The sequence below is a fragment of the Sus scrofa genome, chromosome 8, assembly GCF_000003025.6.
Source record: "Sus scrofa isolate TJ Tabasco breed Duroc chromosome 8, Sscrofa11.1, whole genome shotgun sequence".
Taxonomy (NCBI): Eukaryota; Metazoa; Chordata; class Mammalia; order Artiodactyla; family Suidae; genus Sus; species Sus scrofa.
Genome location: NC_010450.4, coordinates 117,071,820 through 117,086,762, shown reverse-complemented (window position 1 = coordinate 117,086,762; position 14,943 = coordinate 117,071,820).

The window sequence follows — 14,943 nt, the reverse complement described above, 5'->3', positions numbered from 1 at the left end:
GCAACCTACACCACAGCTCAGGCAACGCCGGATTGTTAACCCACTGAGCAAGGCCAGGGACCGAACCCGCAACCTCATGGTTCCCAGTCGGATTAGTTAACCACTGCGCCATGACGGGAACTCCTCACCTCTTTTTTTTTAACAAGAATTTAGGAGTTTCTACTGTGGCACAATGGGATTGGTGGCATCTCTGGAGCACTGGGACAGTGGCAGCTGTGGTGTAGGTCACAACTGTGTCTCAGATCTGATTCCTAGCCTGAGAACTCCACATGCCTCACCTCAGGGTAGACAAAAAAAAAGTAGGAAGAAGAAGAAGGAGAAGGGAAAGAAGAAGAAGGAGGAGGAGATGGAGAAGGAGAAGAATTAGAATTAAATGAATAGGTAAAGTGTATCAAAAAACAGACTCTGAAAACATCTATGTTGGAAGTGTAAGTAGGGTGTCATGACAGCAAACAGGAAGGATGGACAGTTTGGGGAGCTAGGGTGCTCCTCAGAAAGACCTCACAAAAGAAGCCTTCCTTTGACTGGATTGACTAACAAATGGAGAAGAGGAGAAAGAATATATGAGGTAAGGAAAATAGCATAAGCAAAGGCTAAAGGAACACAAGTGTATATCAGAACCCACAAATAGTGTGTTGATAAATGTGGCTGTCATTAAGGGACCCCATAGGAAGGGAAAGGTAATGGAAAATGATACCCAGAGGATTTCCCATCATGGTTTAGCAGTAACAAACACAACTGGTAACCGTGAGGATGTGGGTTTGAACCCTGGTCTTGCTTAGTGGGTTAAGGATCCGACATTGCAGTGAGCTGTGGTGTAGGTCACAGACATGGTCGGATCCCATGTTGCTGTGGCTGGGGTGTAGGCTGGCAGCTGCAGTTCCGATTGGACCCCAGCCTAGGAACTCTCATATGCCACAGGTGCGGCCCTAAAAAGACAAAAAAGAAAAAAAAAATGAGACCCAGGAAGAACAAAATCAAATTGCATATAAGCTTCAACATTATGCTAAGGAAAAACAAAACAAAACAAAACAAAAAACAGACTTGCTTAGTAGTAAAAAAAGAGGGCATTAAATGTTTTTGAGTACAGAATGTTAACTATTGCTGGTGTTTCATGTTTATTAAACATTAAAACTGGTGTTTAACCAGTATTTGGTTTCTGGTTTTTGAAAAAGTCCCTCTGATTTACATGGGAGCAGATGATTAGGAGGAAGGAGAGACATCCTATCCCTTGAGGGCATTTAAGATTCAGATCCCTGCCACACAACAAAATAAGGAGACCAAGTAGAAAATTTTAGAAATGCCTACAGTTTGTTTAAGGGACAGAAGAGTTTCAGAAGACAAGGAAGATGACTCAGAAAGAGTCATCAGGAAGGGAGATAGTGACAGGAATTCCCAAAAGGAAGGGTATTCCTAAATTGCTGAGTGGTCCACAGAAATAATGATGCTGAGAGGTCCAGAAAGGCTTGAAAGAAGCTGCCAGGGGCAGTCCTAGGGTTGTATTCAGAGCAGTTTTATTTTCACCACTAATTGGTTTGGGAAAAGATGGCAGACTTCCATTGCCATTACTGCTCTGAGTACAACCCCACAATTGGCTTCTGTTCATGCATGTGCCAAAACTATGGTTATTTTATAATTTATTTAATGGGAAATTATTATTTATTTTATATGGAGAAAGAGGTGCCTGCTATGTATTTGAGCTTGCCTTATATAGAAGCCAATGTATTTGGCAATAAGGACTTTTTGCCATTAAGAAAAATGTCACTCTATGGTTACATGGATAACCATGCAGCTTTGTCATCCCCTAATGGGAAGTCTCTACACCTCCATCAAGACAGTGAAGGGAGGTCCACAGATTCCAACTTTTGCATACCTCCTAACACTCACCTCCTCATCAGGACTCATCAGAATCACCAGAACTCTATTCATGCACTTTATCACTACTTTTGTTACTCACACCCTGGGTTCCTGGGGCATAGTTCATTTTCCACATTCTCTTTTTCTGTACAGCTCTCTACAGCTCCCTTTCTGCAGCCAGCTCCCTGACTTCCAAAACTGATTGTCATTAGCAGACCACCCTCCCCTCCCCTGTCCTTAACAACTTCTCTGAAAATTCCCTTTATCTTCTTGCTCTTGCTGAAATGTGGTTCCTTTAGGGGGCACCGCGTACCCTTCATCTCAAATGATGAAGGTGGGGAAAGTTCCTTCTTGCTCTTCATTGCCACAGACTATTCTATGCACCTCAACACCCACTTTTCCTGCTTTAACATTAATATCATCTAGCTCTGTTCCTTTTTTAGTTATCTAAAGTACTTTGGGGTTCTCCACAATCTGTGACAAATTCAGCTTCAGCTCCTGGCTCAGTCCACCACAACTCTTTCCTTAATTCCGAGTCATTTCAGTATTTAGGTATATAATTCTTGTGGTCCCCTTGTCTCCTTGACCATCTCCCTCCAATAATAGTTTCTTCCACCTTGACTCAGTCTCTAAGCTCTATATTCACACTCAAGATCCACTGTGTTCTCATCACCTCCTATCTTTCTAGACCACTTCCTCAAATCCTTGTCTTTCAACCCTTCCTCCCACCAGACCTAAAATCCACTGACCCCTCCACCATTTCCTTCACTAACATGCCTTTGCTTCTCTACATACTCTCTTTCAAACATTCTCAGTTTTCCATGATTGATCATTTTGAACACTGTCTTTCATAGAGCTCAATTCACTTGGCTTTCTCCTGACTAAACTTGTTAAGCAAAACCCTTACTCCAATTAAACATTCCTGTACCTGAATTGCTAAATGTGGCTGGTAAATTTTTTTTTTTTAACAAATTTCTCACTTAAAATTCATGGCTGTTACTCAAGTGGGCATTTAATGATATGGAATAATGGTATTACTTTTACTCTTCCTCTTTCCTCTCTTTCTGTTTCATTTTCTTCTTATACCTCTAAAACCTCTTCCCTGTTCTTTATTCCAGTTCTCTACTTTCACTGAATTCATGGAAAGCATAAGAATAAATATTCTATAAGCTCCCATCATTCCATCTACTCATCTTCTAGAATCCGTACACAGACTTTTTTTTCCCCTTTTCCTCTTATTAGAATAAACTCTAAACCTTCCTATCTAAAGTCAAATGACATGTTTTTACTAGTAAACCTCATTTGCTCTGGCCCCATTCAAGAACCTCACTCCTGCAATTCTTCCCCCCCGCCACCGCCTTCATAATCAAATTAGTCTTCCCAGTTGTACCATTATCATCAGACCATCAGTGTACAAAGGTATATATTTTGATTCAATTCCCCTTCAACTTAGAGCTTATTCACTCCTTTGACAGACTTCTTGAAAGAATGGTATATATGGAATGTCACAATATCCTTTTTATCTGTTGAACTGACTCCAAGCAGACTCTTGTCAAGATTTCCAATCACTTGTATCTGGTTAAACCCAAAGTTTAACCTTTTATTTGACTCATCATCAGCATTTAACATTTTCTTCACCTGGCTTCTAGGAAACCACATTCTTGGTTTACCTCCTCCTGCCTTTCTAACCTCTTAACACTGAAGTGATCCAAGATTTAGAGATTAGTCTACTTTTTTCCTACCTGTGTAAATTCACTCCCTTGCTGTTATCATCCAATCTCATGGTTTTAAATTACATCTATATCCTAAAAACTCCACTATGTAGATCTCATATCTGGACTTTCATATCTAATAATTTGAAAATTCCATTTAAATTTTTAAACATTGAACACCTCTCCTCCTAATGCCACCAAAACTGACCCTCAATTAAGGGCAACTGCATCACTCCAGTTACTCATATCAGAAATTTTGGTGTCATTCTTGACTCTCCTTTATCGCTTGCAATCCACATTTAATTATTAGCGAATCTGATTTACCAAAATATATCAGGCTCACCTCAACTACTAGATCTCTAGTTCATACCACCAGCATCTCACACCTGGAGACCCTCATGACTGGTCTTCTCCTTCCCCCCTTCTCTCCTGCAGTCTATTATCAACACTACAATTCATCCTTTGTGGCCAGCAGAGACCAAAGCTGAAGACTCAGTATACTTTAGAAAGTAGAACCCTCTACTCCAGAAGGTGTGCTATGGCAACATCAGGTCCCAAACTGCAAAGGAATGAAGCTCTGAAACCTGGGAGTATGGGTGTCTGGGTTGCAGAACTTGCACATGCTAAATCTTCAGATACTCCTAAACCCCTTGAGACTTCAAAGTGATACACCCCACCTTGCTTATTAATAGGCTAGACTACCTTTGCTTGAGGTGTCTTCTCTGCAAGACCAAATGTGCTCTTCTTAGGATATGCTTCCACTTCTCCCTTTCCCTCCCTCCTAGTTCCTAACCAATAACTATGGTTAAGTCACAAACTAACCCATCTGGGGAAGTGCTGAGTCTTCTCAAGGAGCAAAGGGATTGTGAGGTAAGGAAGAGCTAACCAGTATATACTTTCTGTACACAGGAGAGTCTACATGGGATTGCATTCAGAGGATGTTGGTTAAAAGAGAGCACTTTCTCAAGTCGTTCAAAACTCATGCAAAGTCCCGGGAGGGGGGCAAACAGGGTGCTGGGCTCGCTCTTAGAAGCTTAGAAAAAATGATGGACTGTACTCTTGGAGGCAGAGTGCTAAAACTGCTGTAGCTTACTGCTGTAGGGGGATCAAAGAGCTCACAGAGGTAGGCATGCCTGAGTGGATACACTAAGTAGGTCAGAAAACCTACCAGCCTGCTATGTTCCATGAGAGAAAATTCCACTTACCAAAGGAATAAGGAATATGCTGGGAGAGGAGTATGAGCATTACTGAGACATTTTTAGAGGGTAGGGATGACAGTAGGTGATAACTGTTAATAACTGGGCTTACTGACAAAGGGACTCATAGGATCTCTAGTTAACAGAGGTAAGGTGGCACTGCTGAACTGCCAGGGCCAGTTGGGACAATTATTATAATGAATAGCAAGATCAGAGTGGAGACCAGGACAGGACCTGAAGAGAGCTGCTGAGGTGGTTCTAAGATAAGATATGTGAGTGGCCAACACAGGTTCTGCTCAGGCTGTCCAACCAAAAAAGGGAACGGGTGCTCAGGAGACTAAAGGCAGTTACCCTAATAAAAATGATTCAATCTCTTGCCCAGATTCCAGACCTGAGCCAGTTTTCAGTTGAAGGAGCAACTTGTAATTCAGAAGGGAGAAAACTGCAATACCATGGAAAGGGCACATAGAACCCACACAGTAATGATGATCCCAGTCCCTCCCAAGTGGCCCTTGCCATTAACTTAGTTAATTTTACATTGAGAGAGGAAGTCCAAACCTTTCAAGATCTCTTGACATAGGGTCCAAGCTGGCATGGCTACCAGGAGCCCCACAGCCTCGTTATGACCCTTCTGTTCAAGGAAGGAGTGGGAGACTTAAGCAATGGAGTCAAGTCCCAGGCATCACTCACAGAGGGTTCATTGGCACCACTGGGTTTTCAGACTCACTTGGTTTCTGAATGCATAATTGAAGTGGACATACCCGGCTTTTGAAAATACCCCATATTGGTTGCTTGGCCTATAGCTTAAGAACCATCAAAGTGAAATTCAAAGGCAAAGTCTCTGAAACTTGCTCCTCAGAGGTATCTGGATATATTACATTGAAACCAGAGGAGAGTAAGTAAATATTATTGCCTTTATTGGAGATGTAATGGATGCAGGATTGGTGACCCACCTTTAATTCACTGCTTAATTCACCAGTCCAGTCCCAATAAACCAAATGAATCCTGGGTTTACAGTGGTCCACTTGCTGAAAACTCAGCCTAGAAATCCCAAGTGCAGTCGCTTTGCTAGATGTGGTATCTTTGCCAGAGCTGGCTAACAATGCTTAAGGTATATGGTACACAGTAAATGATCTTGCCAGAGAATTTTCCACCTCTTCAGGGAAGAGCAAGAAATCTTTTGTATTCACTTCAAATGGACAGACAAAAGTATGGTTTCAGAGTCTTAGCACTATAATAATTCTCCTGCCTTGAATCAAGATATATAGTATGAAGGCACTTCAGCTATAGCTTCCACCAGCCTAATGGACATGTTCCCGGAAGGAGGACACTTCCAAAAGGAATCACAGGGAGTGTGCCTTCATCTTTCAGCTATGGCTGCAAATAGGTCACTCTGGGATACTTTGCTTATTTCCTTCCTCCATCTTAACTTTTCCTCCCCAGAGCATTCTCCAAAACACTCCAGAGTGCGAATTACAGAATCTGACTATCTATCTCCCTTGGAACTGGCCTTCAACAATTTTCAACCGATGATAGAATTTACTGGTTTATCGACCTTCTTGCTTATTTTCTCTTTCTTTCCTATAGAATGTGAGATCCAGGAGGGTGGGAATTTTTGTTTGCTTTCTTTTCAACTGTAATCCAACATCCTAGAACAGATCCTGGTTCACCAAAAGCACTCAATAAATATTTGTATAAATGCATGTTGTACATGAAGGTTTAATACATTAACTTTAATTTTGGAGGTTATGACTGATTTTCGACTCTAAATGCTTCTAAAATCATTTTGCTTTTAGAACATATTGCTGTGAGACCTAAACATCTTGAAATCTATTTAAGACCTTATTTTAAGTTCATCTAGTGATACCATAGTATGCTATTAATTTTTAAATAGCTTTATAATTTTTCATATTATCAAATAATTTTTTACTCAAATAGCATGGAGAAGCATAATGGACAGGTAAAAATGTTACAGTCCAGAGAGGAATACTATCAGATGACCATTCTTTAATATTTCTTTTTAAACATGACATAAATGTATATATATATATATATATATATATTTGTGTGTGTGTGTGTGTGTGTGTGTGTGTGTCTTTTTGCCTTTTCTAGGGCTGCTTCCACGGCATATGGAGGTTCCCAGGCTAGGGGTCTAAGCGGAGCTGTAGCCACCGGCCTATGCCAGAGCCACAGCAACACCAGATCTGAGCCACGTCTGCGAACTACACCACAGCTCATGGCAACACCAGATCCTTAACCCACTGAGCAAGGCCAGGGATCGAACCTGCAACCTCATGGTTCCTAGTCGATTCTTTAACCACTGCGCCACGACGGGAACTCCATAAATATATTTTTAATTTTACCTAAATAAGATTTATCTTTTTTATTAATATTTCACCTTTTGTTTTGTTTGGATTACTTGTACTTCTCCCAGCCCAATTGCTTTCCCCCTCACCAAGCTTTATATCCTATTTTTCCCCATGCATGTGCAATCATTTATAAATATGTTTGCACCTTTGGAGTTTGGGCATAATTTGCTTCAGGTGTTGTGATGGATAAAGGCGCCACCCAGATCCTTCTTCAGGAAAGAACTGGAAGCTGGAGGTGCTCTCAGTAGATGCCTCCAGCTCTCATTTCCTTCAGGGATCACATCAGCTGCAGAACCCTGCGTCACCTAAGGTCCCACTATTTCCTGAGAAGCCCATGTCAAGTAAGTGCCTGAGAGAAGTCACAGGATTACTTACTGGGCATTTTGTCCTGGTGCAGGGACATTATTCTGATGGCCCATTTCAGTCTTAGACCTCCCCTGGGCCAGCCAAGATTCTCATCAGGCCTATTCCACAGTTCAATTTCACCCTCTGCCAGTCTTGCCTTTTTCCCCTCCCTCTCCTAGGTGTGGATTCTAAAATACTTCCTAATAAATATCTTAGCATCTAAACTCCAACTGACTTTCTGCTTCCTGGAGAATCCAACCTGAGAAACAGATCACATTATGTATTCAACTCTGCATCTTGCTTTCTCCCTCACTATAATCACAGACTCTGTCCTGGAAATTGACATCAATTTAATGCTTCTGATAGGGATAGAGTAGGCACAGGTGGTTGTAGAAGTCCCAATAGGGGATGATAGATAAAGAGGGAAACCTGGGGGATGCTGGGAGGCCACGGTAAATTCAAGAAAGACATCAGAACAGGTAGGCTTGCTTAACTAGCAGAGGTGCAAGAATTGCCACAAGTCCTTGGGTGGGGGATGAGGTAAGACCTGCATTCAGATTCAGATCCAGGCCAAGAGTTTGAAGACCACCCTTCAAATGATTTGGTACCAGATACTAAGGAAGAGCTACTGCTCCCAGAAAGGAAGAGGCGGCCTATCCAATCCCTACTCCCCTTGGATTGATTAAACTGTGGCTCCTCCTGCAGAGCTTCCTTGCCTGCCAACTTTCCTCTCTTACAAGCATTCTATCCTAGTAACTCTGTTTCTTGCCTATCGCTTTGTCTCTCGCTGAATTCCTTCTGCTTGGAGGCATAAAGAACCTGCACCTCAGTGAGTCCAGACACAAAGTGAGTAATTCTAGTTTAAAACCATGTGTTCAAGTCCCAATCTAGGTTTTGGCTGGGTTTAAGTCCCAGCACGTGGGTTCAAGTCCCAATCTGTCTTCTGGCTAGGTACAGGCCATTAGTGCTGTCAGTTTCACTTTCCTTTGAAAGACTTAATTTTCCAGGGTTTTCATGTGCCAAAATTTGTCCAACTTTCCACACAAGGGAATATTCTAGTAGTTTCCAAATTTTATTTTTATCCACATAAAATAGTTCTGAAATAAATGCCCCTGTCACAGAACAATTTAAACTCAAAATTACACAATTACTTGCAAAGTTCCTATTACTTTCTTTCACTAATCAGCTCTCCTTTATTTCTTTAATAAAGTCCACAGCAGTCCACTTATGTCTTCATTGATTTTCTGAGAGTGCCAAAATCAACACAGGTCAGTAATTTAAAGAATTCATGGCTGATATCTATAGAATCAAAGTCCTCCATAATTTCTCAGTCATTCTTTTCTTAACTCTGTGAAATGTCTGAAAACAGTATTATCAATATTCTTTAGCTAGAATAAATCATCCCCATAAAAGTAATAATGTCACCTTTACTCCTGTCTTAATCTAATCCATATGCACTGAAAAAAATATTAAAACCTATAAATTTTGAAATCATAGACGAGGTTGGAGGCCTGACTATACAAAATATTGCATGTCCAATATCCAAGTTACTCAAACCCTCTCCATTTTCCTCATTTGAAAAATGTACCATACTTACTGGGCTTTATGCTTTATTGTCTTTACAAAACTAAAGATTCTATAGGTTCATTGTCTGCAAAGAGCTTGGCATAGAGAAGATGGTCTGTAAATCATTACACCTATTTCCTTCACATTCTTGAATTTCCATGCAGAGGTGTGTGTATGTATAAATGTTATACTCACATTTTTTTTCTAAAAATTATTTCTTTTTTAAAAAAATTGGAGTTCTCTTGTGGCTCAGAAGGTTAAGAATCTGACATAGTGTCCATGAGGATGTAGGCTCCATCCCTGGCCTCACTCAGCAGATTAAGGATTCAGCATTGTGCAAGTGGCAGCATAGGTCACAGATGCAGCTTGGATCTGGCATTTCTGTGGCTGTGGGGTAGGCCAACAGCTGTAGCTCTAATGTGACCCTTAGCTTGGGAACTTCCATATGCTACAGGGGTGGCTCTAAAAAGAAATAAATAAAATTAAAAAAATTAAAAATTTGTATAAAATTATAGTTGTATATACACTGCTGTGTTAATTTCAGGTGTATAGCAAAGTGATACAGATATATATATATATATATATATATATATATATGTATGTATCTGTTGATAACATATATATATGTTCTTTTTCAAAATTTTTTTCCATCATAGTTTATTACAAGATATTGAGTATGGTTCCCTATTCCAGTAGGTCCTTGTTGGTTATCTATTTTATATATAATGGTGTGTACATATTACTCCAAACTCCTAAATTATCCCTCCCCCACCTTTCCTATTTTGTAATCATAAGTTTGTTTTCTAAGTCTGTGAGTTTATTTCTGTTTTATAAATAAATTCATTGTATCAGTTTTTATTAGATTCCACATATCATGTGATATTTGCCTTTCTCTGACTTACTTCACTTAGTATGGTAATCTCTAGGTCTATCCATGTTGCTGCAAATGGCATTATCTTATTCTTTTTTATGACTAATACTCCATTGTATAAATATACCACATCTTCTTTATCCATTCATCTATTTCTGAGCATTTAGGTTGCTTTCATGTCTTGGCTAAGGTACATAGTGCTGCAGTGAATATTGGGGTGCATATATCTTTTCAAGATAAAGTTTTCTCCAGATATATGCTCAGGAGTGGGATCACTGGATCCTATGAAATCTTTATTTTTATCTTTTTAAGGAAACTCTGTACTGTTTTCCATAGTGGTTAGACCAATTTACATTCCTACCAACAGCATAGGCAGGTTCCCTTTTTCTCCACATTCTCTTCAGTATTTATTATTTGTAGGCTCTTTGGTGGTGTCCATTTTGACTGGTGTGAGAGGGTACTTCACTGAAATTTTGGTTTGCCTTTCTCTAATAATTAGGAATCTGTATCATTTCCTCTTTCTGTTCCCTGCATCAGGAGTTAGTTTCTTTAGATGGGGGTGCCTGTGGTGTACAGAGAACAGGATGCTGCTTTTTATCCCAGCTGACTTTGAATGACCTTAAGTGTAATATACAACCCTGTTACATAGTGCCATTAGTTCAAATCCCCCCTCCCATTTTGCTACATATTCTCTATTTGGCAACATTTTAGTCTTGTTTTTTATTTCCTCTGAGTCCCAGTTTTCTTCTTGGATTATTTCTTCCACCTTGCCTAGCAATTCTACTAATGCAAGAATATAGAACATTGCTCAGGCTCTTTCATCTTTTCTTCAGGTGAGAAGTAACTCAAAGTTCCCTGGTGGCTCAGTAGGTTAAAGATCCTGTGTTATCACTTCTATGGTTTTGGTTACTGCTGTGGTGTGGGTTTGATCCCTGGGCTGGGAACTTGCACATGCTGCAGGTCATAAACCAAAAAAAAAAAAAAAAAAAAAGAAAAAAAAGAAAAAAAGTTTAACTCAACCAAGAGTCTCTCACCTGTTAGAAGCTAGATACTTAAACCATGAGTTGGAGAACAGTGGAGAGGGTGGAAGAAACAGAACCTCCAAGAGAAAACATTAAGAGAGGCTAAGAATTCTCTTTCAGAGAAATCTCTCTAAATCATCCCTCAAATTTTGTGGCAGAAGAGAGTGAATCCAAGATCTAACCCACACTGAAACCCCCTTTGAATATAGTGCTTTGTGCAATATGACAGAGCAAAAACTGGCATACACTGTACATAGTATAACAAAGTTACATTTTTAAGGGAAGCTATTAGAAAGTCTAAACAAGTATTCACTTAGGAACATTTTATTAAATTTGTCTATTCTATCTTTCTGAAATCTTTCATTTAGTGCTTCACAACCTGGGGGGTTACTAGTTACTCTTTGAAGCATCTGCAAATATGTGGGGGTATTTCAGATCATCAGAAAGACTGAGGTGTGTTACTTGCACATTGTTGGCAGTGACCAAGGATGCAAACATACTTTCTTCCTCCTGGAAATCTAGTCCAATAAAGAATTGGTTTACATGAAATACCATGGATACTCCAAAGGAGAAATACAGCAATATAGAGGCAGATACGCTGCTAGACTAATCATAAACTTACTGTTTTACATGTTACCTTGTAGGATACAACTCTTAACAAAAGTAGTTACTCCTGCACCCATCACCTCTAACACTGGAAGTACCTTCTATAGTGTTCAAGTTGGCCCATTCAATATCAGGAATAGAAAACCAAAATAGTCCCTTGCTATGGAAAAATCAGAAAAAAATAAAAAGCCTAGCGGATAGAGACTTGCTTTTTCTAGGATGTGCTTCTCATCAGCTGAGGACTCTTGTTCTCAAGAACATATCCACAATCAAAATAAGCTGCTCAGAGCAAAGTTCATGTAAGCCATGGATATACACATGCATACAAACACACAGGTAACCACATGCAACTTGTTATGCAAATTAGCAGGCTATGTTCACTAAAAGAAGAATTCTCTGAGAAGAGTTTTAATAAAAATGTAAATTATAATCCACAGGAACCATATTGGTCATCTTCAAGATACAGATGCTGATGGCTAAGAGATGTGTAGTCATTATCACAGTGTAAGTAGCAGGAGTAGTGGAAATGTCATAACCTGGTAAGAACTATGCCAGCTGAAAATGTTTTTAGCTATTTGTAAAAGTGCTATTGTACTCTTGCTAATGGGATGGAGGTAGAGACATTCATATCATAATATGGAGAAACTTATATCTCCCTGGAATAACAGCTGTAACATAACCTTTCTGACTAGCACTGCATGGATTTGTGGAATATAACAACTGAGGACAATTGGAATGAGGCCCTCCTCTTATCGATGTGTATATTTGAATAATAAGACAAAAGCTTTTCTTCATAACATCTGACTCAATAGTTCCCTTAAAGATCTCATTGCAGGGAGTTTCTATCATCGCTCAGTGGTAATGAAATGGGCTAGTATCCATGAGGACATAGGTTCCATCCCTGGCCCTGCTCAGTGGTTTAAAGATCTGGCATTGCCGTGGCTGTGGGGTAGGCTGGCAGCTGTGGCTCCGATTTGACACCTAGCCTGGGGACCTCCATATGCTGTGGATGTGGCCCTAAAAAACAAACAAACAAAAAATCTTATTGCAAAGTGATTAATTAGAAATTTTACTTAATATCTGAATAATTTTCATCTAGGAAAGATAGTGAGGGGAAATTCTTATTCTGAATCCACATTAATGGACAAAAGTGCCTCCTTGCTCCTAGGACCATGTTCCAACTTCTATGTGTTAGTTTCTACATGCTACTTAATTTCCTTTTTCTTCCTCTTGGCACAAGCAACTGAAGAAAGCTATGATTATCTAGCACAAATGGCATAGAATTTCATATATACAGCCCCAAATATAAAATCATATTTACAGCAGATAACCCCACTCTTATTGTTACACTTTAAACTTTTAATAATAGTTGAATTCTATCCCATGTTCATTTTGATGTTCATCTTAAAAAGAATCCATGAAACACTTCTGTAGAGGCACAGAAAGTCACAAGGTACAGGCAGCATAAGTAAGAATTGAAATTTGGCAGCACCAGGAAAGAAATACAGGTCCTCAAAGCCTAATCCTCTAGACTATCCAGAGAACAAAATAGCTTTCTTTTCTCATCATCTCTACACCATATGAAGCATAAGTGAAATTTGAGGCTCCCTAGCTTTAGAATATTAGATATTATCAAAAGAGATGGAACTGGGACCATCAGTTAATATCATAAGCTGCCCAGGAGTTAGGCAGACCTGTTCTCTACCTTAGGCTGTATCGCTTGTCAATTTAGTCTTCTAACCTCTCTAAACCTCGTCTTTCTCAATTAAATTCATCATGTCAAAATGATGATGTGTAGCTCTAAAATTCTATACTGCTAAAAAATTCTTAATTTTCCTGAACTTTATATAGATGCTCCAATAGAAGCATGGAAAATTTAAAAAAGGAAGAGACTGAGACTTTACCACTCCAATGAAATAAAACATTCTCTGTGCCATATAAATAAAATATCCTCTATGCCCAAAATTATGAACAAAAATATAAGGCAACCTCCCAAATGGAAAATATTTATAAGAAACATGTCAAGGCATAGAATCTTTGTATATGATAAAACTCAGACAATTTCAAAGGAAAATTGTAAGACTCAAATTTTTAAAAAATAAGTAGAAAACATTAAAAAATGAGTCACAAAAGTTAAAATTCATATGGCTAGCAAACTTATGAATGGAAGTACTAGACTTCCTGAAGAGTTAACCATTTTCCTTTTCCCATACTCCACTTCCACATGCTTCAAGATTTTCATTTTATACCTACAATTTCTTCCCACTCTTCCTTCTGCATCCAGTCACTTCTCAAGTAATTGTGTCCTCTCATTCTCCATTGAGGAAATAAAAGTAATAAGCAAAAACTCCAAAGCCACAGCACTAGATCTATAAATCTATCTGCATTTGTTCCTGTATTCTCTATCTTTCCATCACAAGGGGTGAAATGTAGCTAGTGTCTGTGTTGGCTATAGTTACAAAGATACTGCCTAACAAATCACTCTGAAATTCATCAGCTTATAAAGTACTCATTTATTATCTCATTCATAAAACTGTGGGTTGGCTACAGCTGTTCTGCCTCCTCTGCCCACCTGAAGGATCACTGGAATGGTCCTGCTCCATCAGGGTCATTCTAGGCTTCAGGCTGCTCTGAAGCTCTTCTCATGATGGAGTCTGAAAACTCCCAGAAGGGAGGGTAGGAACACATGGCACTTCTTATGACATACTATCACTTTGCCCATATGCAGTGGCCAAACAAGTCATTTAACCAAATCAAATATCAATTTGTTGGGGAAAGTATGATCTCTCTAAAGGAGGGGATATAAAGTCACACAGGTGTGAATACTCCAAGGGTCAAAGAATTGAGACAGGAAGTGCAGTCTACCAGAGTTAGACATTTGTTCAAAGGACTGGACCAGGAAGATGTGGTTTTGGTGCTTACAAAACAGTCTAGTGGGGAGATGGAAGTTATAAGTACAAAGGGGGTGAATACAGATGCATTTTATATTTGCAATACATAAAGACATGGTGGATATCTGATGTCACTTTCGAGGATGAGTTCTGTAAGACAGAATCAGAGTGAAGAAAGAAAAGTCCAAGGACAGAATCACATACTTAAGAGATAGCAAAGGATTATGAGCTCTTGAAAGAGATGGAAAAGGAAGGTCCAGAGAGATAAAAATAAAACCGTAAGAGTGAAAAAAATAATCAAAATCAAGAAGGAAGTGACCCTCTAAAAGGCAACTCATATACCAAAATCCTGCCAAGAGTTCAAAAAGATTGTGGGCTGACAAATGCCCATTTGATGTGACCGTTAAGAATGTGTCTGTGACATTGATGATGATAATGTCAGTGGAGTGATGGAGCTAGATTCTAGATTGAGGTGAGTTGGGGAAGTAGAAACAGTGAATACGGTCTA